Source organism: Moschus berezovskii, chromosome 19 (genome assembly GCF_049115385.1).
Source record: "Moschus berezovskii isolate FMDL1 chromosome 19, NW_MosBer_1.0, whole genome shotgun sequence".
Lineage (NCBI taxonomy): Eukaryota > Metazoa > Chordata > Mammalia > Artiodactyla > Moschidae > Moschus > Moschus berezovskii.
In genome coordinates, this window is record NC_142478.1 from 15392498 (window position 1) to 15415269 (window position 22772).

Genomic DNA, 22772 nt, shown 5'->3' on the forward strand with positions numbered 1-22772 from the left:
TAGAGAGAGATGGAAATGAAGTCTCAGACACAAAAGCCCTCAGGAAAATTTATCATCCACAGGTACTCTCTGGTGGAGAGAGGAAAACCTACCAGAGGGTGTACTCCAGTAAGAAGAAAAATGAATCCAAAAGGTAATCAAGGGGGCAAAGGAGAGTATATTCATTTTTTACTTTTGTAATTAAAAAGTAATTTGTTAAAAGGTTGGGGATAAAGAAAAATCGGAAATGCAATTCTTTACTTTTATATCCATTCCTTTTAACCTTTGTATAACATGTCATTACAGTTTACAAAATGCTTTCAGGTAAACTAAAGGAGATCAATCCTGGGTGTTCATTGGAGGGACTGATGCTAAAGCTGAAACTGCAATACTTTGGCCACCTCATGCGATGAGTTGACTCACTGGAAAAGACTCTGATGCTGGGAAAGGTTGGGGGCGGGAGGAGAAGGGGACGACCGAGAATGAGATGGCTGGATGGCATCACTGACTCTGTGGACATGAGTTTGAGTGAACTCCGGGAGTTGGTGATGGACAGGGAGGCCTGGCGTGCTGTGATTCATGGGGTCGCTGAGAGTTGGACACAACTGAGCGACTGAACTGAACTGAACTGAACTGAAACTATCAGTAGCTGTAATCACAGGACCTATAAAAATATGTTCTAAGACGGACCATGCTGGAACAAATAATAATTCTAATAAAATCTGAAAATGCCCTTCCTGGGGGTGGTAATGCTCTTCTTGCTGTGGAAGCTGGTTGCCTCGCACCAGTCACCATGATGGCAATGACAGTAGCTCTGAGAAGGGGTGGTGAATGTCAGGTTTAGCAGACTGGTTGCTTTTTCTTCCTCTGTCTGCCAAGTTGGACTAGACTTTGAATTGGTAGGGAAGGAGTGGACGAGAGGTAAGAACTCAACATTTCAGGCCAGCTGAGGCTCTGAAGAGGGGCTCGTTAGAAGACCAGGCTGAGGGTGGAGGACTAAAGGCCTTGTGATGCCAGGATGAAGCCAGTGGGACCCACTTTGTTCAAGAGGCTTGCTGATGAGAGATCTCAGGCTCTGCAGAGGCTTCTGTTGAGAGGCCCGTGGTCCTACTGCCTATGATACACACACCATGAATCTAGGGCTTGGAATCTCTCGCTTGAACTTTTTGACGCCATCCTGATGTGCGCCAGAAAAAGAGTGGCTGCCAAAAAGCAAGCATTTTCCCATCTCTAAAAATAAAATGCGGGCACCACTTCAGGCCCCGTTGCCAAGACCCAGCCCTTCCCAGGATAAACAATAGGTGGCCAAGCTGACCGGAGGCAGGCACTGGGCCTTAAAGTAAGCCTAGGTCCAGCCTGAAATGCCAAGAGCGGGCATGTGCAGCTGTTAAGCTAGAAGCCAGAGGGGGCCCTCCCTTCTCCACAGCTGATGGAGGGCAGTTCCAGTGCCCCCAGCCAGACACCAGGTGTGGCCCACTCGGGTTACCCCAGCAACCTTGACCCAGCTGAGGTCACAGAGTTCCCACCAACCCCTGCCCCCAGAGCCCTCAGGGTGTACGGTGACGGATCTGAGGTCTTGCGGGGTCTTGTCCTGAGAAAGTTGCCTGGGAAGGAAAGTTCAACCGGGATCTATCTGCATTCATCACTCAGGGCTATGGCTATCACCTGTCAAAACCCATCACGCCCCACCGAGGGCCCTCACCTGCTGGCCGCAGGCCCCACAAAGCACCTTTGTGTGGGGGTGATGCTGTAATAACTCATCCTTCTCACTCTAATTGCCTCCCAACTCGTCAAATGCTTCTGCACCGCTTGTTCCAGCCCCTGCACCTTGTCATTAGGGTTCAAATCTTCCCAAGACCATAAGCTTGACTTTTTGCTCATTTGGGGTGTTAAAAAAAAGGCTAAGAGGCGGTTGGGGAGGAGAGGGACTAAATATAGCAAATATTTGCAGGCATAATCACTCCATAAACATGCTTCAGTGGAAGGGAGTGTAGGGCCGACCCAGATGACGGATGTCATTCACCGGAGTGTCACATCATAAATAAAACTGAATAAGCCCATTCTCCCTCGGAAGCTAGAGTGACGCCTGTTCACGCTATAAATATTTATGTAGTCATGGTCCTTAAAAGACTTTATTTTTCCAGGTAAGCAGATTTTAATGAAAAAGTTAAGCAGAGCTTTTCCTGCCCATTATGGAATAGTCACTGTAGCTTTTTGACATGGTATTCCACCGGCAAGGAGAAGGGAAAAAAAAGAAGAAAAGGGAAAAATCAGGCTGCCCTCCATGAGGCTTCTGCGTGGGCTCTCATTTATGCCAGTCAAGGTGCACCCCCATGCAGAAAATGACAGCCTTCAATGGGGTGGCCGACACCAGAGGAAGCTCTATGGGTCTCCTTTGGACCCAGGGCCTGTGTAATGATGAGAACGCCAACAGACCCTTGTCCCCCAAGTTCAGGCCCCTTCCCCCAACTCTGCCAGAAGAGTCGGGCACCCTAGCTCTCTCAGCTCTCTCCGCCTGCCCCTTAGTAGCAGAAAAAATGTACAGCTCAGCCCATTACTGTGCTCACTGGAGAAGAATTCTCAGAATTCCAAGATGTATGCCTGAGTGTCTGGGGTGTTTATGTAAAGGCCACCACTGCTGCTCTTATCTGCTCCTCCTGATCACACGAGCCAGGGCACCCCCCAGAAACCCTGCCAGCCTCTGATCCACTTTTCCTGCACTCCACACCTCACACCACTTGTCAAGGGGAACTCCCCCCCCAGCCCGTGCCCCCGCCACTGTGGGTTCCAAGCACCATTGCCACCCTCCCCTCCTCCAAGACACTCCTGCCACCTGGAGTTCCCAAGCCATTGTCTCCAGAACAATTCTTGCTGCGCTTCCTGTCACTTTGCAGTTTACTCATCACTTCAAGGCACCAAAACCCTAGCCCAAGTCCATCGAGCTGGTTTCTTTCCCAGGGATGGCCTTCTTCCCAGGCTCCCTTCCCCTCCAAACCTCAGGGTGGCCCCTGCTATGTCAGCCTGAACTGGCCTCTTCGGGAAAATGTGATGATCCTTTGGCTCTAGTCTCAGGAAGTCTTGTTTCACAAAGAACAAGATCTCTGGTTTGGGGCGGTGAGTCACGGGCAGCCTTGACCATGCCTATCTGGGGAGCCTGAGGCTGCCATGTATGGTCCTTGCTCTGTGCCACCCACCTCTCCGGGTAAGTCGGAGCTCTTTGCCAGGACAGCCTGAGTCATAAAACTCAGCACATTCCTTAGGCGTTGGATAGTCTTTCCTTGTTATTACTTTGCTTTTGTTTTATGTAGCACCTGGTTTCATTTTAAAAATCCAAATAAAAATCTCATGGATGGGGCTCGGGTGGGCTGAGGGGTTAGGAAGGAAGGAAAAAGAGAAAGAAAGGAGTGAAGCCTAGGTTATGGGATGGAAGAGAGGGCTGGAACTCCCCAAACATGCAAGACCCAGAGCAGGACAGGGAGTTAGCTGCAGGGCAAAAGGCAGGAGAGAGAGAAACAAGGAGAACGTGTTACGATTGAGCTGAATTTGATCAGTCCTTTTTCTATCCATGATAAAGCACTTGACGTCCAAGTCTTTCCCCACATTAGGCCGCAGTTCTGAGTTAGTCCTTCACTCATGAGCCATGTGGATTGTCCCTAAGCCCTACACTTTGGGAGTCTCCTCAATAAACTGATAGACTTGTGATGAATTCTAGGGAACTTTTCAATTACAACACAGTGATTCTACAAACCTATCAGCTCCCTTTTTTCTTAGACCACAAACCCCAACCCCAAGTAAGGGACTATTTTTCCAGAAGCCAACATTTTTTTTTTGTCTTTGTTGGGGGTTGGTAGAGGAATGGGGCCCAGCAAAGGAGACGGTGTAGACCCAACCATATAAATGTTGCTGGTTAAACTGAATTTCTGTGGCCAGGTTAGTCTCCAAAATCATCTCTAAATCTGTTCACATCGGGTTTTTTAATTTAAAGAGTGTTATTCTAATAAGTTATGCCCGCGTACAGCAAAAAAAAAATCCACAAATACTGAAAGAACAAATAATACCTATTGACATAGAGAATTTTATTTCCTTGGAGTAGTAAAACATTAATTGAAGCATAAGACCAGGAGCATTAGGCAATTAGACCTTCATGAGAAATGGAGTATTTCCTGCCATATCAGCAGAGACATTGCTTTGCCAACCAAGGTCCGTCTAGTCAAGGCTATGGTTTTTCCAGTGGTCATGTATGGATGTGAGTTGGACTGTGAAGAAAGCTGATCGCCGAAGAATTGATGCTTTTGAACTGTGGTGCTGGAGAAGACTCTTGAGAGTCCCTTGGGACTGCAAGGAGATCCAACTAGTCCATTCTAAAGGAGATCAATCCTGGGTGTTCATTGGAAGGACTGATGCTAAAGCTGAAACTCCAATACTTTGGCCACCTCATGTGAAGAGTTGACTCACTGGAAAAGACTCTGATGCTGGGAAAGATTGGGGGTGGGAGGAGAAGGGGACGACAGAGAATGAGATGGCTGGATGGCATCACCGACTCGATGGACATGAGTTTGAGTGAACTCTGGGAGTTGGTGATAGACAGGGAGGCCTGGTGTGCTGTGATTCACGGGGTCGCAAAGAGTCGGTCACAACTGAGCGACTGCACTGAACTGAACAGTCATCAGGGGTCACAGCCCTCCAACGTAAGCCCTGAGGGCACTTGGGAAGGAGACCTGGCAGCCATTAGGCTGCAGCCACTCCGAAGGATGCTCAGGATGTAAAAAAAAAAACACAAGATACTGGCCCCCCATCGCTGAGATGCATATGAAAGGAATGATTTCAGGGAGCCCAAAACTAAGATCATGGCATTCAGTCCCATCACTTCATGGCAAACAGAGGGAGAAAAAGTGGAAACCGTGGCAGATTTTATTTTCCTGGACTCCAAAATTACTTCGGACGGATACTGCAGCCAGGAAATGAAAAGACACTTGCTCCTTGCAAGAAAAGCTATGACAAACCTAGACAGCATATTAAAAGACAGAGACATCACTTTGCTGACAAAGGTCCATATAGTCAAAGTTATGGTTTTTCTAGTAGTCCTGTACAGTTGTGAGAGATGTACCATAAAGAAAGCTAAGCACTGAAGAACTGATGCTTTTGAATTGTGGTGCTGGAGGCTAGTGGTAAAAAACTGCCGGTCAATGCAAAGATATAAGAGATGCAGGTTGGATCCCTGGGTCAGGAAGATCCCCTGAAGGAGGGCATGGCAACCCACTCCAATATTCTTGCCCTGAGAATCCCCATGGACAGAGGAAACCTGGTGGGCTACAGTCCAAAGGGTCGCAGAGAGTCAGACACGGCTGAAGAGACTTAGCACTCATGCACACTGGAAAAAAACCGAGAGGCCCTTGGACTGCAAGGAGATCAAACTAAGCAATCCTAAAGGAAATCAACACTGAATATTCATTGGAAGGACTGATCCTGAAGCTGAAGCTCCGATTCTTTGGCCAAAGATGTGAAGAGCTGACTCACTGGAAAGGACCCTGATGCTGCGAAAGACTGAGGGCAGGAGGAGGAGTGTCAGAGGATGAGATGGTTGGATGGCATCATCAACTCAATGGACATGAATGGGAACAAACTCTGGAAGACAGTGACAGACAGGTTAGCCTGGCATGCTGCAGTCCACCGGGTCTCAGAGTTGGACATGACTTTGCAACTGAACAGTAACAACAGACTCATGCATCTTCCCATACATAGAAAGGCACTAAATTCCTTAACTTGGGATATCTGGTTTTCTTTAATTAACAATAATCATTTGATAGACTACTGCCCTTTGCTGTAAAACTTCGTATAACCTGGCTCCTCCCCTTGCCTCTTCTGAGCAATTATCTCAGTGTCACTTGACATGCTGTCTCCTGGGCTTTAAGTCTTTAAATTGCCCACCAAATAAAATATAACACTCAATTTTTAGATTGTGAATATTCTTTAAGTCTGGAGAAGGAAGTGGCAACCCACTCCAGTATTCTTGCCTGGAGAATCCCAGGGACAGAGGAGCCTGGTGGGCTGCTGTCTATGGGGTCGCACGCACAAAGTCGGACACGACTGAAGCGACTTAGCAGCAGCATTCTTTAAGTCGACATTCAACAGCGGCCTTTACCTCCCTCTGCTCAAGAGCTTCTCCATGAAGCTGGCCAGGGCAAAAATCCTGGAGGTTTCTGAGTGGCTCCAAGGCAGCAGTTTTAAAGCAGTTTGGCGCCCTTAATGGAAACCATACGTAGGGATCCTGGGAATCAGACCAGAAGGCTTTCGGGGATAGCACTTAGCCTAACCTGGGCTAAAGAACAAAAATAACCACTAGGAGGTTTGGGAAGGGTCGGGGGAGGGACGAGGTGGAGGTGGTGGTGCGACTTTTAATTACCTTTTCTATTTAACAGAACCCATGTGGAGAAGGTCTGTTTGCTAAACGGGAGTAAAGCCGGCAGCAGGCAGAGAGCAGGGCGGGGGGTGCGGAGGAAGAGGGGCAGGGGCCGCTACTTCCGTAACCACACGAGATTCGGCCTCCCCCTCGGTGCGCCAGCACTCGCGGGGCCCTTGCTCCCAGGACAGCGGCGACGCCCTCCCCGCACAGGGTCTCCGCAGGGGCGACCTCCCTGCAGCGCGCTCGGCAGCGGCGCAGGCCGGGGCGGCGGGGTGGTGCGAGTGCGCGGCGGGGAGAGGGCCTGGCACGTCCAGTCGGGGTGGGGCCGGAGGGGGCGCTGGGAACGCAGCGGAGGAGGGTCGTAGAACTGGAGGAGGAGGAGAGGAGGAGGCGGCGGACCGCGGCACGGAGGAGGAGGAGGAGGAGGATCGTGGAGGGAGGAGGCGGACCTGGAGAGGAGGAGAGGCGAGAGAGGCGGAACTCCGAGAGGAAGACCGCGGTGGGGCGGGGCTGGGGCTGGGGCTGGGGCGTGGGCGGGGCTTGTGGGTCGCGGGGCCGCTCTGGAGGGACGAGAAAGGCCGCGATTCGCTCCGCCCCCAGATCCCGCCCCCTTCGCGCCGCCAGCCACCCCCTCCCACCAACTTGCTTCCCCGCGGCGCCTCGCGGGGAAGGAAGCTACTTGTGCGAGGCTGTTAGTGCGAGGCTGCGGCTCAGGCGACGATTGCTCTGAATACAAAAGAGCCTTTCTCACGCCCTTGCGCCCTTCCCCGCCTGGGGCGCCCAGATGGACGGCAATGGCTCCTTGGACGCTAGAGCCGACAGCTGTCGGGGCCACAACACCATTTCTGTAGTTCCTGCAGAGAAGCCTGCTTCCAAGTCTTTACAGGAAAGTTTAATGATCAGTATAACGATAACTTTGGTCCCCTTTTCCAATTTGAGAGAAAAAACAAATTGAGGGATGAAGGCTTTTGAAGTCCGGAAAGTGCCCAAGAAAACCAACCTGCCTAGGTCCGTGTCTTCCCGGGCCCATTCATATCTCCAAGTCGTTAATTAAGCAGGCTCGGAGCCGCCAACTTTGTGGCTTCGCTTTCCAACTCAGCTAAACGAATATCGAGAATGGTCCTTTCCGAATATAAACGACTTGATCAGCTTCTGAGCCTCCAGATGAACTACTCTTGCTTGTAGAATCACTTGGTTCACGAAACTGGGGAAGAAAAAAAAAATGGCCTGGTTGTCAGCACTCGCCCATCCGCTAAGGTTAGTTTTTGCGCAGTTGGGAATTAAATTGCCAAGACATCGATAACGTGCAGAAACTGGGATTATTCCTGCATTTTCTTCCATCTCCTTTAATTTGCCTATTTAATATACCGTGTCTGTGTCAGGAAGGCCAGATCAATAAGCCGGAGAGGAAAGGGGGGCAAGAACTCTTAGAATCAATAACCGAACCATTGATTTCCTGGAATCAATAACCGCACCGGTTCACTGCTGCTGCTGCTGCCCTTGAATCATCCTTTAGCAGTAAGATTCTTTCCCGTCTTCCCTACCATCCTTTTAGTACAGATAGCCCTGGGTGTGGATTTCTCTACTTTCCAGTGTTACATCATGAACTTCTTGAAGATAGAACCCAGAAATATAAATATTTAGAAGATGGTTACCAAAGGCATTAGACACCAAGCAAATACTTTTTAAAGTGAAAATATCGTTAATGATGGTTGAAATTTTCATTCAGTCCTTACTTGCTACTGATGTAGAATATAATATGAAAATTGATTTTGCTTTATCCTATAAATTAAAAATCGTGATTTCTTTTATTCGGAATTTTAGGCCCAAGTTTTCCCAAACAAGGAGCCCGTGTTGATTGTGTGGGGTGTGTCTGTGTGTTGTACTTTCAGCTTCTTGTTGTACCATAAAAACAAGAGCAGGATGTAATGTCATTAATTTGTCGGGAATTGTTGACTTAAAAGAGGTTACTGTGAATATAGAACATTCACTTTAGGGGAGGGAGGGCGAGGAAGCCCCTCGAAGAGACAGACAACTGTTCCCCCGAACAGCTGCGGACCCTGGCAGTGGAATGGCTTGGCACGAGTACAACTCTGTGCAGCGAGAGGGACTTATTTATTTAACAATAGTTAATGATTCTCCCAGGCAACTCCCGGGAGGCCAGCTAGCAGTAAATACACTTTCAGGAAATCAGCTACCCTTCCTAGAAGCCTGCACCAACCCTACAGTAAAGGGAGGTCCCTGGCTATCTGCATAATATAACATTCAGTGAACTGCCCAGCTTCAAATGCCCCAGAATAATGCTTTCCACAGCTTACCACAGCCCTGCCCTCCTGAGCTAGGAAAGTTACTAAGTCCTAAGGCAAAAAAAAAAATGAAGACAAATACGCCATTTCTGGAATACCACCATTCTAGTTACCTGGGAATCAAAGTGGGCTTTACAATCATGTCTCGTTAGCTCAATGTATCAGATAAGCTAGTTGGTGCCCATAGACTAGCATTTTCCTAAGTGATATCTATCTATCCTGTCTGTACTGGTAGCTCTTGTGATCATGTTAGGTGGTACTTGAATAACATTTTTTATTTTAATGGTCAGAGTTGTTTTTTTTTCTAATGCACATAACTAGCATACCAAACCGATGGTGCTGGTAAATATAATTACTTAGGGTGAGGCCACATTTTTAAAAGTCAATTTAAAGAGAATCTTAATAAGCAAAAGTAATAAGATAGCAAAAGTCATTGTAACTTTTTTTAAATCTTTTTTTTTTTTTTTCAGGCTGCACTGTGAGGCATGTTGGATCTTAGTTCCCCAACCAGGTATGGAACCTGTGCCCTGTACATTGAGAACACTGGACCACCAGGGAAGTCCCTGTAACTTGTATATCAAATGAAGTAAAGTCAGTAGGGTGCTTGTAGAAACGAGTTTTTATTCTTTAGAAGTCTCTGCCAGAACTCTTAAGATAGAGGAAGAATCCCACTGTCACCTCCTGCTTAAAATTACTGGTTTGGAGAAAGTCTGAGCAGACAAAAGAAAGCCTGGGCTCTAGAGGGCCGTGTCATGGGGAACAGAGCCAGTGGATAGCAGGTGGCAGAATAGCCACGTGAGGATAGTGAATCCGATACTGGGCACCCAGGATGGGTCCCCAAAAGGGAAGGACAGTCTGAGAACTTACTGCCTTCTTCGCATGAGGTGAAATCCAACAGATCCCTGCCATCACTGATGAGCATTTAGACGGTACGAGAGAAGTTCCAGTCCCTCTAAGCCTCTTTGAGGCTTGTTTCCAAAATAAGAGACCTACACGAGAAATGTTCATGATACTTTTGGGAAGATTGCTTATCAAAACAGTCCTTTTCCAGAGTTGTTTCTATGTGTCACGTGATTGTAAATGTTGGATTACCTTCGCACCGACTCTAAACATACACACACGTCCACCCTCGAGGATACACTGTGCAGAATTGTTGACACTCCCAAGGAACCACTGTTGGGTGACAAGCAAAAAGATTCTTACATGTTTCAGGAGCTCTCTCCTTAGAAGAGTGTACCTCATCATGTTCTTCGGTGCTGGCCTTTTAATTCTCGCATCTAGCATAAAGAGATAGACTGCTAGTGGATTAAGTACTCATGGTAAAGTCTATTACAATATGAATAGATGAACTGTACTGACATTCCTAAACCATGTTTTAATCAATCGTTCCATACACACTACCTACTTCACACACACACTACCCACCTACCCCATCCCCAACTTCCGCCACTATCACAACCTTCTCACAGGTAGTCTTTTTCAGAGCTGCCACTGTCAAGTGCCTCTGTGGGAATTCTCTTTTTATGTCTGCATTCTCCCATCCTTCCATTTACGTTGGGAGAGGTATGTGAATGTGTGAGAGTCACTCAGTTGTGTCTGACTCTTTGCTACCCCATGGACTGTACCCTGCCAGGCTCCTCCGTCCACGGGATTCTCCAGGCAAGAACACTGGAGTGGGTTGCCATTCCCTTCTCCAAGGAGAGGTGTGTGCAATGAAGTAGTAAAGTGTGTGATGGGAGGAAGGAGGCAGAAATGCCAAAGGCCTTAAATGGCTTCACACTCTGGAATGTATGAAAATATCCAATAAAGATCATAATTAAAAGCAAAATGTGGATGTAAAGTGGTAGTTTTGGATCAGACTTACATGGTCTTTCATAACCTGGAGGAGGAGGTGCTGGAGGAAAATCCCCAGACAGAATCTGGTGTGCCTATGAAGAAAAGATGGGAACACACATCAACCAGTTTCACAACAATAGAAGCTTAATCACATTCTCTTTCCAGTGTTGTCCTCCCCATTCAAAAGGCACTTTGATACTGCTGTCAGAAGCCACCATAGTAAAGTACTAACACTAAAATGAAAAGACAGAATTGGAGAAAATACTTATAAAATTGGACAGCTATCCTTATATGCAAATAGATATCCTTATATGCAAATATAACTATCCTTATATGCAAATAGCTTATACAAAGTAGTTAAGAAAAAGCTAAGCACCCCAATAGAAAGGTGGTCAAAGGAAGTGAGTACGATCGATCCTCATGGTTCATGGATTCCATTTAAAATCAATACTCACAGTGCTTTTGAGATCATTCAAGGACATGCCCAAAGTGGCAAGCAGTTTGAGTCACTTGGCATGCATGTTCTTGGTGGAGGCCCGACAAGAGCACACTCTGCCTTCTTGTTTCAGGTCTGGTCCTGTGGACAAGTGGCCTTTCTGCAGCCTATCTAGTGCCACACCTTCTGCCTTTTTGTGTCTTTTGTTAATGATCTCACTGTTCTAAACAGCCCCCAGGTGCAGGGCTGATGTGCTGCTTAGTGTTCCTAAGTGCGAGAAGGCTGATGGGCCTTACCGAGAAACTAGGATTGTTAGATAAGCTTCGTTTAGGCACAAGTTATAATGCTGTAGGATCAATGTTGATGAACCAACAATACATGTTCAATAAGGTGCTGTTAAACAGAAACACATGGAAAACAAACTTACATATTGATCAGTTGATGAAAATAGTATGACCAGAGGCTCACAGGAAACAGACCCTATATTTCTCTTAGGAGCAATAGTTCCGTATTCCCTGAGTCATGTTAGTGGAGACTTTAAATGAGATAACTACCTTGAATAATGAGAACTGACTATAATTCACGAAAAGAGTATGAATAACTATTAAACAGAAGATGCTCAACCTCAATGATAAAGAAATGAAAATCAAAAGAAGACTGAACTATTTTTATCAAACTAGAAAATATTAAAATTATTTTTAAAGCCAGCATTAGAGAAAATATAGGAAAACAGGCACTCTTGTGGGCGGCTGTTTCATAAAACCAATGTTCTGATAGGCAATTTGGCCATATATCAGAATTTAAAATAAGTATCCCTTCTGATCCAAGAATTCTGCCTGTAGGAAAGTACTCTGAGATGATGATTTCACAATTATAAAAAATTTGCATTCAAATTTACTGATTCCCACATAATTTGTAAGTTACAAATTTGAAAAGCCTGAATGCCCAGCAGGATGGCATATTTTTAAAATGATACAGCCAGTCAATAGAATATTATGTATCTATTAAAATAATGATTATGTTAACACTGAAGGAGGTCCATGAAAACCTTAAATGATTAAAGCAGATTACAGAGGACAGTGGATCCCATCGATGTATTCTATGTGCATGACTGTGTACATCTTTAAAACACTTTTTAATTCTTTTGGCTGTGCTGGGCCTTCATTGCTGCATGGGCTTTGCTCTAGCTGTGGTGAGCAGGGTCTCCTCTCTAGTCGTGGTGCCAAGGCTTCTCATTGCCCTGCTCTCTCTTGTTGAGAAGCACCAGCTCGAGGCATGAGGGCTTCAGTGGTTGCAGCGCCTGGGTTCTAGAGCACAGGGTCAGTAGTTGAGGCACTGGACCTTCGTTGCTCTGCAGCGTGTGGGGTCTTCCCAAATCAAGGCTCGAACCCATGTCTCCTGCATTGACTGCTCTTCTCCTTACCACTGAGCCACCAGGGAGGCCCCTGTGAGCATCTTTACATACACGTGAGTATAGAAAGAGATTTCTAAGGAAGATCACTAAAATATTAATGGTGGTTCATCCCTGCGAGGAGAGGAAGGGTTTCAGGTAACTCTTACTTTGTCTCTGTTTCTCTGTATTATTTGAAAGTTTTCAATCAGAGAAGAGCTGCTTTTGTTTTTAACCATCAATGTAGTATGTATAGTTATTGTCACACACGGGAAAGAGGAAAAATTATGACTGTGAAAGAAGCAGGGAATCATCATCTCACAACTAATGTTGGTAATCTTATATCTCCATCACCTAGAAGAAAGCTAAATGTATAATAAGCACTCAAAAATAAATGCTGCGTGAATGAATGTATTAACAACTTCATTCCCCTCCAGTTTGTTTGTTTTCTAATTAATAACAACAAAGCAGTATGCAGTCATTTAAGCTCTGCATGTAAATAATCACTGAGAAATGTTGGACTTACCACTCCATGCTTGATGACAAATGAATTTTTAAACGAACTGGTAATATGCGGTAACAGTCCTGCATGCAAATGAAGATGAAAACCAGGATCAAACCCAGTGTTAGAATAAAATTTCTTACATTCCCAGTTAGGCTATAGCAGCAGACGTAGCCTGGTGGGCTGCTGTCTATGGGGTCACACAGAGTCGGACATGACTGAAGCGACTTAGCAGCAGCAGCAAATTGTACACATATCACTTACTTCCCTTTAGAATCTGATCAACAGAAAAGTAAGAAGTAAGACAAAACTGTGACTAAAAGTTAACTTACATAGTAAACGTTCTGGATCTCCCAGGGTGAGTGGGTAAAAATGTTTTTATTTTTTTTAACCACTTTAACATTATTTTTAAAAGAAAATCTTATTGGCAACAACCAAGAAGACATTGAAATTATTTGAATTTACAGCTTAAAAATGTTATCAGAGTAATTCAGTTTTACATGTCCTTTGGCTTTCTCTATAAGGTTCTCCTGAAGTAAGTCTAAAATCGGGCCTGTGTTTCAGTATTAATTTTCTTAAATTTTAATTTAGCTACAAAATAATTCTTTATGTCCCCTCTCCCCTATGAGAAAGAAAAATTAACCTTTTTTAAGTGTTCCTCTTTTCTTAAGATTTTCATTTTTTAGAGCAATTTTAAGTTCACAACAAAACTGAAAGATACCAAGTTCCAATATTCTCCCTGCCCCAGCACAGGCATAGCTTTCCCATCATCGGCATTCCCCTACCAGCGTAGTAACCATTGTTGCAACTGGTACACCTACAATGTGTCGATAACATCATACTCACCTAAAGTCCACAGTTTCCACTACAGTTCACTGTTGGTGGTGTACATTCTGTTAGTGTGTAGTCACTAAGTTGTGTCTGACTCTTTTGTGACCCCATGTGACCCCACCAGGCTCCTCTGTCCATGGAATCCTCCAGGTGGATACTGGAGTGGGTTGCCATTTCCTTCTCTGCGGGGGCGGGGGGGTCTTCCCAATCCAGGGATTGAACCCATGTCTCCTGCATTGGCAGGTGGATTCTTTAATCACTGAGCGACCAGGAAAGCCAGTACATTCTATGGGTTTGGACAAATATATAAAGGCATGCACCCATCATTACAGTATTCCGTTCCGTTCCGTCGCTCAGTCGTGTCCGACTCTTTACGACCCCGTGGACTGTAGCCTACCAGGCTTCTCCATCCATGGGATTCTCCAGGCAAGAATACTGGAGTGGGTTACCGTTTCCTTCTCCAGGGGATCTTCCCGACCCAGGGATCGAACCCGGGTCTTCCGCATTGGAGGCAGACGCTTTAACCTCTGAGCCACCAGGGAAGCCCCATTACAGTATTACACAGAGTTTTTTCACTGTCCTAAAAGTCTTCTGTGCTCTATTTATCCATCCCTATGTAAACTTTAGAATCACTTTGTTGATATCCACAAAATAACTTGTGGTTTTGACTGGGATTGCACTGAATCTAATTTCAGTTTCTACTTGTTCATTGCTAGTATATAGGACAGCAATCAAGTTGTGTATATTAACCCAGGACTTTCTTTTCTGTTTGGTCAATTTTTTTAGATTGTCTGCATAGGAAATTGACTCATATGTGAACGAAGAGAGTTTCATTCTTTCCTCCTCAATCTCTGTACCTTTTATTTCCCTTTCTTGTCTTAATGCATTAGCTAGTACTCTCAGTATTGTGTTGAAAAGAGTGGTAAGAGGAGAATCCTTGCCTTACCTGATCTTAGTGGGAAAGCTTTGAGCTTCTGTCATTAAATATGATGTTATCTATAGGTTTTTTGTAGATTTTTTTTATTAAGTTGAGGAAGTTCCCATCTTTTCCTAGTTTACTAAGACTTTTTATCATGAATGGGTATTGAATTTTGTCAAAAGCTTTTTCTGAATGTATTGATATGATCATGTGATTTTTTATCTAGCCTGTTGATGTGATGGATACATTGATTTCTGAATGTTGAATTAGCCTTGTATGCCTGGAATAAATTCCTCTTAGATATGGTATATAATTCTTTTATTTGCTAATATTTAGCAGAGGATTTATGAATATGTGTTCATGAAATGTATTTATCTCTATATCTCCTGTAATCTCTTTGTCTGGCTTTGGTATTAGGGTAATGCTGACCTCATAGAATGAATTAGGAAGATTTCCTTCACCTTTTAACATCTGAAAGAAATTGTAGAGATTTGGTATAAGTTCTTCCTTAAATGTTTGATAAAATTCGCCAGTGAACCCATCTGGGCCTATTGCTTTCTGCCTGGGAAGGTTATTGATTCAATTTCTTCAATAGATATAAGCCTATTCAGATTGTCTATTTTTTCTTATTGAGTATTGACAGTCTGTATCTTCAAGGAATTGGTCCATTTCATCTTGGTTATCAAATTTGTCAGCATGGAATTTTTCATAGTATTCCTTTAGTGTCCTTTTAATGTCTGTGAGCTCTGTAGTGATTTTCTTCTTTGATTTATTTCTGCTAGTAATTTATGTCCTTTCTCTACTTTTTTCTAGTTAGCCTGTCTATTTTTTTCAAAGAACCAGCTTTCTGTTTCCTTGATTTTCTCTCTTGATTTCCTATTTTCAATTTCATTGATTTCTCCTCTACCACCTATTTCTTTTCTATTGCTTACTGTGGGTTTAATGTGCTCTTTCTCTTCTAGTTTCCTAAGACGGAAAGTAAATTGATTTTAGATTTTTCAGATAAATCAATGGAATGCTATAAATTTCTGTCTAAGCACTGCTTTTACTGCATTACACAAATTTTAAGTTGTATTTTCATTTAGTTCAAAATATTTTTTAAATTTCTCTTGAGATTTCTTCTATGATCCATGTGTTATTTAGAAGTGTATTGTGTAATCTCCATGTATTTGGGGATTTTCCAGTAATCTTTGTTATTGATTTCTAATTTAATTCCGCTGTGGTCTGAGAGCAGACATTCTATGAATGCTATTCTTTTAAATGTATTGAGGTGTATTTTATGAGCCAGACTGTGGCCTATCTTGGTGAATGTTCCATGTGAGCTTGAGAAGAATGTATTTCCTGTTGTTGGATGAAGTTATTTAATAGATGCTGATTATATCCAGTTGATATGTGGTTGAGTTCAACTATGTCCTCACTCACTGTTTGTCTTCTAGATCCATCCACTTCTGATAGAAAGATGTTGAAATTTCCAAACATGACAGTGGGCTCATCTATTTCTCCTTAAAGTTTTATCAGTTGTCACCTCATATAGTTTGATACTCTGCTGTTTGGAACATATGTGTTAAGGATTATTATGTCTTCTTGCAGAGTTAACCCCCTTATCATTATTCTTATTATTAATCATTATTATTATATCATCATCATTATTATTAAATGCCCTTCTTTATCTCTGATAAATTTCCTTGCTCTGAAGTCTGTTCTGTGTGAAATATAGCCATTCCTGCTTTTTTAAAAATTGGTATTAACATAGTATATTTTTTCCATTTATTTACCATTAATTTATTTGAGTCTTTATATTTAAAGTGGGTTTCTTGTAGATAACATATGATAGGATCCTGTATTCAGCTCCACTGACCTCTGTCTTTTAACTGCTGCTGCTGCTGCTGCGTCGCTTCAGTCGAGACCGACTCTGTGCGACCCCATAGACGGCAGCCCACCAGGCTCCCCCGTCCCTGGGATTCTCCAGGCAAGAACACTGGAGTGGGTTGCCATTTCCTTCTCCAATGTGTGAAAGTGAAAAGTGAAAGTGAGGTCGCTCAGTCGTGTCCGACTGAGTGACCCCATGGACTGCAGCCCACCAGGCTCCTCCATCCATGGGATTTTCTAGGCAAGAGTACTGGAGTGGCTTGCCATTGCCTTCTCCGCTGTCTTTTAACTAGTGTATTTAAACCATTGATGTTCAAAATGACTGTTGGTACAGCTGGATTAACCTCTGCCATATTTGTTACTGTTTAGTTTGTTACCCTTATTCCTATTTATGTCTTCCACTTTTTCTGCCTTCTGTTGCTTTAATTGAGCATTTTATATGATTCTATCTCTCTCCTTTCAGCTTTTTTAAAAGCTTTTTTAGTCGCTTCCCTAGAGTTTTCAACGTATTTTTACAACTATACATTTACACCTGGAGAAGGACATGGCAACCCACTCCAATATTCTTGCCTGGAGAATCCGCATGGATAGAGGAGCCTGGCGGGCTACCATCCATAGAGTCACAAAGAGTCAGACACAACTGAGCAACTTAGCACTAGCACATACATTTACACTGTAGCATATCTTATAATAATAAAATATTCCTATTTCCTCCTTTTACGGTATCATTTCTGTCATTCATCTCAGTTATAGAAGCATACATACGTACACATATATACATTAGACATATACATAAGCATATATTATTGAATACATTGTTACATTATTTTTGAACAAACTGTTATCTGTTAGCTCAATTACTAAGAAAACTAAGTTTCATTCACCTATTCCTTCTTCAATGCTCTTCCTTTTTGTGCAGATCCAATTTCTGACCCATGTTATTTCCTTCTCTGTAAAGAACTTTTAACATCACTTGCAAGACAGGCTTACTGGCAACAAATTCCCTCAGCTTTTGTTTGTCTGAGAAAGCATTTCTTTCTCCTTCACTTTTCAAGGATAATTTCACAGGGCACAAAATTCTAAGTTAGTGGGTTTTTTTCTCTCAGCAACATTAAACATTTCACTCTACTCTCTAATAGCTTCCATGGTTTCTCAGGAGAATTTGAATATAATTCTAATCTTGTTTCTCTGTAGGTAAGGTTTTCCCCTGTGGCTTCTTTCAGAATTTTTTTCTATATCTTTTACTTTCTGTACTTTGAAAATTGTATATCTAGGTACAGGGCTCTTCTTCGTTTCTTTTGTTTGTTTTACATTTATCCTTCTTGATGTCCCCTGAACTTCCTGGATCTGTGGTTTGGTGTCTGACATTAATTTGTGAAAATTCTCAGTCATTATTGCTTTACATACTTTTTGGATTTCTTTCTTCTTCTGGTGTTCTCATTACATCGTTTATATTTGTCTCATGGTGTGTTCTGTATTTTCTGCCTTTGTTCTCCTTGTCTTTCAATTTTGTAGGTTTATACTGAGGTAGCCCCAAGTCCAGAGTCTTTTTCCTCAAGCTGTGAGCAGTTCACTGTTAAGTCCAACAAAGGCATTCCTTATTTATATGATACTGCTTTTGATCTCTAGCACTTCTTTTCGCTTCTTTCTTAAGATTTCCATCTATGTTCGTGTGTGTGTGTGCACGCACACACATGCACACACTAAGTCAGTTCAGTTGTGTCTGATTCTTTGCGACCCTATGGACTGTAGTCTGCCAGACTCCTCTGTCCATGGAATTCTCCAGGCAAGAATACTGGAATGGGTTGCCATGACTCCCTCCAGGTGATCTTCCTGAACCAGGAATCGAACCCACGTCTCCTATGTCTGCTCATTAGCAGGCGGGTTCTTTACCACCAGTGCTTCCAGGGAAGCCCCTATATGCACATATTGCTCATCTATTCTATTTTATCAGAGCCTTAAGAATATTAACCATAGTTGCTTTAAATTCCTGATCTGATAATTCCAACATCCTGCTGTATCTGGTCCTGATGCTCTTAAACTTCAAATTGTGTTTTTGCCTTTTAGCATGCTTTGTGATTTTTTTTTTTTCTTGATAGAAGCACATGATGTACCAGGTAAAAGGAACTGTTGTAAATAGGACCTTAATAATGTGGTGGTAAGTTGTGAGGGGAGAGAAGCGTTCTGTAGTCCTATGATTAGGTCTCAGCCTTTTGGTGAGCCTGTGGCTCTGGACTGTGAACTTCACAAGTTTTTCTAAGTTTTTTTCTCCCATCCTGGGTGGAACAGCATGACTGAAGTGGGATGAGTATTTCTCTTTTCCCACATAGAAGGGCAGAGTGGACTGGAGTTGTCAGTTTCCCTTCTCCCAGCTCAGTTAGGCCATGCTAATACCCTTGCAGATTAGGCTCTGGTTAACTATCTTCTCCCGAGGGTGTGTGTGTGTGTGTGTGTGTACAGTCGCTCAATATTGTCCAGCTCTTTGCAGCGCTATGAACTGTAGCCCACCAGTCTCCTCTATCCAGGGAATTCTCCAGGCAAGAATACTGGAATGGGTAGTGATGCCCTCCTCCAGGGCATCTTCCTGGCCCAGGTGGATTCTTTACCACTAGCGTAAAGAAAACTCCGGAGTATTTCAAAATGGTTCTTTTCCCCCTGCCCCTGCCGGAAGCACAAGGGAGTTGTTCTCTGATGTTTACTGTGGGTACCTGGTCAAGTTCCTGGAGGTAAATTTCACACAGTGTTGTAAGGATTACCCTACTCCTGGATCTTTCTAGAATTTTGAGCTCTCAGACTTGTCTACGTTGTTGACAAATTGTTGTGTTGCATTGCCTGCATGCTCAGTCTTGTCTGCTCTTTGCTACATTGAGCCTCAGCAGTTTGTCAGTTGCTGTTCAGATTCCAGCCCTAGCTCCGGTTCCTGTGGTGGCTGTCACCTGTTAGCCTCTGCTCTGGGAAGCTGTGACTCTTTGTATTCATCTCTCTCTTCAATCTTGGGAACAGTGGTTTGCTCTGGGTCATCACCTCCCTTATAGATCCAAGACAGCTGTTGCCTTTCCAGTCTTTTCATCTTTTTACCTTTTGTTAGGATGGAGCAGACTCTTTCAAGTACCTCAGGTACAGAAATGGAAGCCAGAAGTCAGGGTAAACTTATGCCTGAAGCATCCTTCTATGGCCACACAATCTATACTCTTAGAATCAGAGGGAATACCAAGACTATGCTAAAATTCTAAAGCTATGAATTTTTCTCAAGGTCTAAAGAAGCTTTCGTGTACTTTTAATAATTTTCTTGAGGTACAACTTACATGTTATAAAACCGACCCAACCAGTTCAATGATTTCAAGTAAACGTATCAAGTTATACAACCATCATCATAATACTGTAAATTAGTATTAGAGCATTTACATTAACCCAATAAGATCCTTCATGCCCATTTATAGCTAATGTCCTGTCCTATCTTCAGACACAGAAAACTACTAGCTTACTTTATCTATAGGTTTGCCTTTATTGGATATTTCATATAAATGGAATCATACACTATGTGATCTTATATGTCTACCTTCTTTTATGTAGCATAATGTTTTTGAGATTCATCCACATTCCATATTTTGTTCTTTTCGTTGATGGGTAGTACTCCGCTGTATAAATAAAACAAATTTCGATATCCATTCACCATCTGATGGATGTCCGGATTCTTTCCAGTTCTCACTATTATAGATAGTACTGTCGTGAATATTCATGTGCGAATCTTTGTGTGGACATATGTTTTCATTTCTCTTAAGTGAGTACCTGGGTTTCCCAGGTGACATTAATTATAAAGAACCCCCTGCCAATGCAGGAGACAGAAGAGATGTGGGTTTGATCCCTGAGTTGGGGAGATCCCCTGGAGGAGGGCATGGCAACCTACTCCAGTGTTCTTGTCTGGAGAGTCCCATGGACAGAGAAGCCCGGTGGGCTGCAGTTCACGGGGTTGCAGAGAGTTGGACACAACTGAAGCGACTCAGCACACACAGCTGTGTACCTGGGTACGGAATTACTGGATCCTACTGTAAATTTATGTTTAACTTTTAAAGAAACTGTCAAGGTGTTTTCCAAAGTATCTGTGCTGACTTTACATTCTCACCAGCAATGAATGAAGGTTCTGGTTTCTCTACATCCTGGCCCACATTTGTTACTTTCTGTCTGTGATTATAGCCATTTTTGGACTGCAAGGAGATCCATCCAGTCTGTCCTAAAGGAGATCAGTCCTGGGTGTTCATTGGAAGGACTGATGTTGAAGCTGAAATACTTTGGCCACCTGATGCGAAGAGGTGATTCACTGGAAAAGACCCTGATGCTGGGAACGATTGAGGGCAGGAGGAGAAGGGGACGACAGAGAATGAGATGGCTGGATGGCATCACCAACTGGATGGACATGAGTTTGAGTGAACTCCAGGAGTTGGTGATGGACAGGGAGGCCTGGCGTGCTGCGGTTCATGGGATCGCAGAGAGTCAGACACAACTGAGCGACTGAACTGAACTGAACAGATGTAAGAAAGTATGTCATTGTGTTTTAATTTGCATTTTGCTAATGACTAATCATGTTGATTTCTCAACTATTTTGATTAAAAAAGTAAGGAAAAATTTTAATTTGATTAAAAATAAATAAAGACTGATTTAAAAAGGAGAAGAGTGTCTGGTTTGGCATAATATGATGGGGTCTGGTCACCAGGGATAAGTCAAGGGAGAGGAATAGCATTTGGCTGATACTCATTATCTGTGCTGTTTTATGCTGATAAACTTTTTAAAGCAGGGTATCTTAAGCTAAAATCAATGAGTTCAATAATTATTTACCTAAATTCAAGAAAAAACCACTTTTTCACAGTGACAGAGCAGGTAGATACGAAGTTTATCCTGCACAATTAGCTCTGATTATTCCTGTAAATCCTTAGCCTTTCAAAGCTCTATAAGACTTTTATAAATCCTATAGGCCTGCCAGAGGCTTTCACTAGATTTTTGTCACCCTTCCTTTCAAAAATCATATAAGAGAAGCATTAATTAGCAAGTTATATGATTTTAAAATATAAAAATTTTATAGAAAGTGATTTTGAGGCATTTGATAGATTATGGGGAAATGGGGATTAGAATTTGTGCTGGACCACTGTATGAGGGATATGTTGGGATTTTATGTCCGTCTTTTAGCCAAACTTGTACATTTTTCTCATCAAGCTAGAAACAGCTCTCATTTTCTTCAGTCTGTTTGTGGAGAAGAATACCAAGAAGCTCGCATATGCTGGTGTATGGTCTGCTGATTTTTTTCTTTGCAAGTTAACAGTTGACAAAATAAAGCCCACAGTTCAACATTACCCTGGCAGTTTCAGCTGGCCTTTCAATTAAGGACATTTAACATTCCCCTAAATTGCCAGCGTGTATCCGCCTCCCTGCTTCCACTTCCTAGTCCTAGAACTGTGACCAAATTGGGCAGTTTTGTTGATTAAACTAACAATGTCAGTAACTGCCAGAAAATTCTATCTTACATATTAGGTCCAGAAATATTGTGCCAAACCTGATGGAATGCTACAGGTATATGGTTTTAAAAATAAGTTACCAAGAAAGCAAGTGTGGGTTTGTGAGCACCTGGCTCTTGCGGAATCTCAAGTTTGGAAATATTCTGGGTCTTCTCACCATGGAGTCCCCCACTAGGTTCTGTGATAGTACAGCTCTCAGGTGTATTTGTGATTCTGTTTTCTTTTCTTAGATTTGGGGACCATGTGATCTTTGACCTACCCAGCCCCCTGTTCCTTGAAACTTCCAGTTCCTTAAAATGAAGCTTCATGAACACAAAACATAATGTTGGAAAGTAAAGAAAAAACTGTTTTTAACCTTTTCTGAGTACTGTGGTCTTAAACTGTATGCATACAAAAGAGGAGAATTTAGATAAAAGCTTAACAGCATTTAACCAAGAGTCCGTGGACACCCTGGAGAGATCCAAGATGTATGCATTGGTGGTGCATAGAAATGTCTTTCTTGACGGATATTTTTCTGAAGATAGGGCCTAGAGCTTTCATCAGACTTTTCAAAGTGTCTCAAAAAATATGAGGTGTCTTAAAGAGAGAACTGCTAACCATGGGGATAGAAGACAGAGTGAATCTTTTCCTGACAGATTATTAAGAAAAACGCATTTAATGGACTGAACATTAGGTGAGAATATCCTATCAATATGAAGTTTCTTGCATGTAATAACAGTATTATGGTTATATAAGATAATAATATTATGGTTATTAGCAAATAGTATTATGGTTATAAGCAAACATTGTTGCTC

The 22772-nt window shown here is 43.1% G+C and overlaps 1 long non-coding RNA gene across 1 annotated transcript; it reads left to right on the forward strand.

Moving 5' to 3' along the window:
- Nucleotides 1–6938: 6938 nt before the first annotated feature.
- On the forward strand, nt 6939–21128 carry LOC148774825 (uncharacterized). The gene is made up of 3 exons (XR_016035272.1): nt 6939–7639; nt 9159–9199; nt 20666–21128. It is a non-coding gene; the product is annotated as an uncharacterized LOC148774825 (long non-coding RNA).
- The last annotated feature ends 1644 nt before the right edge of the window (nt 21129–22772 follow it).